This window comes from Mustela erminea, chromosome 6 (assembly GCF_009829155.1).
Source record: "Mustela erminea isolate mMusErm1 chromosome 6, mMusErm1.Pri, whole genome shotgun sequence".
Taxonomy (NCBI): Eukaryota; Metazoa; Chordata; class Mammalia; order Carnivora; family Mustelidae; genus Mustela; species Mustela erminea.
In genome coordinates this window covers 101170173-101175033 of record NC_045619.1, presented here as the reverse complement: position 1 = coordinate 101175033, position 4861 = coordinate 101170173, and the positions used below count along the sequence as shown (strand labels likewise).

Here is a 4861-nt window from a genome sequence, read left to right as displayed (position 1 = left end):
TTCTTTGAAGCACGTTTGATGGGTTTATGTAGTAGCTTAGGAATTAGCAGATATTTAAAGGATAGTGATAATCAGAGAAACCCTGCTGCCTGATATTCTGTTTAATTTAGAAGAACATAACCCCCATCTTAGAAGATAAACTCTTCCCTCCCTGTTGACACGGAGAGAGGTTTCCATGATCCGTGTGACACACAGTCCTGTCATGATGAGCACACAAAGACAGAGATTTTAGAGCTTCTAGGGAAGTCTTTCGACTGGACATCATTCTGCTGACAAAGACTAACTTTAGGGCTATGAAGTCTAGGGAAGCAATTCCTTCATTTTGTGAATGGATGTGGTTCCCACGTAGCGAACCACACATTCTGAGTATCTGTGTAGCAATCTACCTTCCTATTGATCTGGCTGGATAGTCTAGTAGTTTTGGTTCAACAGAGCTGCAGTAGAAGTGAAACTTCCCGAGAGTCCTTGTCTCTATATAGGATGTATAGAATGAGGCTTGGCCAATCCCCATCCAAATCCTCAACCCTCCTATTGTTCCCTAAGCTGTGACTTCATCACCCTGATCACCTGGGAGGTGAGAGAGTTGGGGCAGGGAATTCCGTGTACACACTCAGATCTCAAATGGCAGAGGTTGAACCAGGATCCAGTTTATTCCCAAATGGTGTTCCTTGGCTCTATGCCCTGTTTGCTATGCTTTTTGTATTTTTTCTCTTTGTCATGTTCTCTCCCTTTTTACTTGAGATAGACCAACATATAAAGAAATGTAAGTACCATGGAGGGCCTTGGTGCACAGGAGAATGAGACGTATGAGTGTATGGCGGGAGGAGAAGTTATACATTATAAAGCGGGGAACAAGGAAACAATGTCTGCTCTTCTCTGATCTTCAAGGTCTTAATGACCCAGGGCTAAAGGATTTAGAAATAATAATCTTGGGGTACCTGGGTGGCTCGGTTCATTGAGCCTCTGCCTTCAGCTCAGGTCATGATCTCAGGGTCCTGGGATCGAGCACCGGATCCAGCTCTCTCCTCAGCGGGGAGCCTGCTTCTCCCTCTCTCTACCTGCCTCTCTGCCTACCTGTGATCTCTATCTTTCTGTCAAATAAATAAAATCTTAAAAAAAAAGAAATAATAATCTTATATATGATGGAAGTACCCAAGGGACATAGGTCAGGACTGGTCTGGACAGCCTGTTTGTGATACATCTGTGGAGTGTGGGGAGGTATCTAGGGCCCTGCCTGAGTTGAAGTAAGGCCCAGGCATAAGGATATAGGAAAGCCTGGGGGAATCTCAGGATATGTGAGGAATTTCCAGATGACACTCTCTGACTCACCGTGCTTCGTCTTAGTCTTGCTCAGATGCAGGTATTCTCTGCATAATGCTCTGCGTAAGAATAAAGAAAATGAGATAAAGATGGACCATCTGGGAAGGGCAGGTGAGTATTGTTTGCCTTTCACCTCTGGGCTTATTATGTCCATAAGCTGGGCGGTTCTAGTTACTTCAATGTCCACATGTTAGATGGCTGGGAACTCTCCAACCTAGTCTCCCTGAGGCAGCCCCCTCACATTCTGTTTAGCTCAAGAATTCTGTCTTCTTTCCAGGGAGAACATTTTTCAAGTGGCAGTTTCGTTCTGAGCCCTCACTAACTTCATAGTCTAAGGTCTCCTTAGATTGAAAAGGAGGTAGAAAATTCCTCCTTAGGTGGAAAAGTTTCTCTTTTCTCATCTACACTTATGATGTTTCTCCTCTTATCAGGGTTCTCTCTCAAATGATTCAGGGACAAAGCTACCATTTTCTCATGCCCATGAAAAAAATTAGGTGACTCTTCTCCAGGAACCTGTTATAAAGTTGTTTCTCTGATAGGGATATTTGCAGAAGGACTTTGTAGGGATAGAATCTTACCAACAGTCTGAGGAGACTAAAAGTCCATTGTTCTGGGGAACATTCTGACCACCAGATGACTATAATCCCTGCAAATTGTGTACTTGCTTCTCCAGGCAAGGTTAGTTCTTCCCTCCTTTGTACTGTTCTGTGACTCCCTTGTGAAATTACAGAGAGATAACACACCAGATTCTTGGTTTTTTTGGTCCTTCAACTTAGACACATTGAGTTCTTTGTGTCCACCATAACACTCCCTCAATATGAATGCTTCATGTTAAACTTTTGTTTTCGTTCTGCTATGTAAGGTGAAAGTTGTGGGCTATATGATGAGGATTGACTCTTATAGCTCATGTAGCATATCCCATTATATAGTTATTATAACAATTATTACATAATACAACTATTATATAATATTATATTACATATATTACATATTATGTATATAATATTATATATTATATGATGATATTATATAGCTCTCTTCACAGATATTTTGAGAATCAGGCCAAAGCACAAGAAAAGATTGGTCACTGAGGAACAAATCTTTCGAGCTTAAAACATTTCTTATATACTTAAGAAACGGTAATCTCTCATGACAAGTATTTCCCAGACAATAAGTCAAGAATCATATATATAGTCCTGTCCTGCCAGGATTTTTTCTGAGTGTTTAATGATGTACAGAAAATTTTATAATCTGCATCTCTTTCATTGCTCTGCTGTCCAAAATGGCAGTTACAATCTGCTGGGTCACAGGTATAACCAAATAATTTTCCTCTTGTTCCAGGCTGTCCTCTGGAGTCACCAAGGAGAGAAGTTCTGGGAAGGAAGGAAGATGGGATGGGAAGAGATCCCTCGCTACTTGTGAGGGTAGCAAGGGAGCCCAGGAGTTCTGAGGTTGAGATTTGTACCCCTGGACCATCTGTTTGAGAGTGGCTGAGGCTCTAAGGAATCACCTGTGACATCATATCCCAGACATGAGAGGGCTTCTTAGACCCTCATTATGTATGTTTATATGAAAAAAAAAAGATAATAAATATTTTGAGACTCTCAGAAAAGTCCTACATTGCCAGGAATTTTTTGTTGAACTTACAGCTTCTAACATTCAGTTGCTTGTAGTCAGTCCAAATCCCAAACAAATTTCCCACTTCCAGGTGAAATGCTAGGTGAATGACTTATGCTATCTTATTCTTCTAAAGCAACAGGTAGAGTCATTCTTTCAGGGGAAGAAAAGCTCATAGTGCCTGTTAGACTAAGAAACATTTAATCCAGGACCATGGCTGAATCCTTCCTCTCAATTCATCTGAACACTGTCAATATGTTCTGTCCCAGATTGTTTTCTTATATAAGTGCCATGCTCCTTTCATATCTTATAGTACAATATAGATGCATAGGAAGGAATTGGTGTAGATTTTCTCTTTCTACCTAAACCATCATGGCTGCCCCAAACTGCTTTATTATCAAATGAAACTATTTTTGTCTAAGTTTCTCCACATAATTCATTCTTACCTACTTATCTGCTCTTCCTCTCTGTTCTCCTCTTTTCTTTTTTTTAAAGATTATATTTATTTGACAGACAGAGATCACAAGTAGTCAGAGAGGCAGGCAGAGAAAAAAGGAAGCAGGCTCCCTGCTGAACAGAGAGCCTGATGTGGGGCTCAATTTCAGGATTCTGGGATCATGACCAGAGCCGAAGGCAGAGGCCTTAACCCACTGAGCCACCCAGGTGCCCCTGTTCTCCTCTTTTAATAATGTTGGTCATAATGGGTCATTAAAGCATCCATGTGGAAGCCTCTAGTTAGGTGTATAAGGGACAGTGGAGAGAGAAAGAGGAGGAGGAGGAGGGAGGAGAGAGAGGGAGGGAGGAGGGGAGAAGGGAGAGGGAGGGAAGGCAAAGGAGGGGAGCGATATCCAAGTTGGAGACACTGGATAGGTTGTTTGGAGTTGAAAGGAATTCCTATCAGTGGAAATGCTAAAGATCAGTTTGGCAGTGTCAGAACAGTTATGTGAGGGATTTCTACACTGGATAGGAAGTTAAAACTGTCTGGAAAAGTCCCTTCATTGTCTAATACGATAACTTTTGATACAGAACTGTTAAATACCAATTCACTTTGATGTCGATAAAACCATATGGGTATCTATTAAGCAACAATTCAGTCTGGTTTTGGGGCCTGCATCTGTTTCTTCGGAGGGGGAGTCTCTTGGTTTGTTCTTTTTTTCTTCACAAATCCTCCTGCAGTTTCTGGAGGCACATACTTTTTTTCCCATTTTCCGTTTTATTCTCTTTATATATTATTTATTAACATATTGATTCTTTTTAATATCCTGATTGTTTAAAAAGTTTTAAATCATTTTTCTGGCCTTCATTTCCGGGCTTATGCATGTCTTTCCTATTTCTGATTATCTCCTACTGAGTGTAATTTCTTTCACTTTCTCTTTTTTTCTATCTGCCCAACAAATTTCTTGCAGATGTTTCCTCCTTCGTGTTTCACTACTTTAGAGTAAGACAATTAAAAGGTCCAAGGCCTTATCGCTCTGCTCCCCAAAATGTAATCCTTCCCAGGGTTAAATGAGTTTAAGGAGACCCAGGGCTCTAAAATTAGACATCAAACAGAAAACCCTCTAGGTATTCAAAGCAGGAAGTGGTTTACTACAGGAAATTGTGTGCTTACAAAATCTTCAACATGAAGTTTCAAAAACCCTAGGAAACCACTGCTAAAAGTCACCCTGCTGCAAAAACCAAGACTAGCAACTTTCAGGGCAAGTGGAAAGGGCCCTACAAAACGAAATCTCCCATACATGGGAGAACCTAGCCTGGTTCTGGAATCTGGAATCGAGCCCAGATTCCACCTGTCCATTCTTGTGGGAAATGTAGTACTCAGTCTTCCAGCTCCTGCTGTTCAGAGAGAGTATAACCAGAGGGCAGGAACGGCGAGGAATTGGTAGGAGGTCATGCAGCTGGGTTGCCTATCCAGGGCAAAAGAAGC

The 4861-nt window shown here is 41.4% G+C and overlaps 1 long non-coding RNA gene across 1 annotated transcript; it reads left to right on the top strand.

The window, feature by feature from the left end:
• The first annotated feature begins 252 nt into the window (after window positions 1-252).
• Window positions 253-2922, top strand: LOC116594048. Its single transcript, XR_004287041.1, has 3 exons — window positions 253-763; window positions 1345-1431; window positions 2662-2922. It is a non-coding gene; the product is annotated as an uncharacterized LOC116594048 (long non-coding RNA).
• The last annotated feature ends 1939 nt before the right edge of the window (window positions 2923-4861 follow it).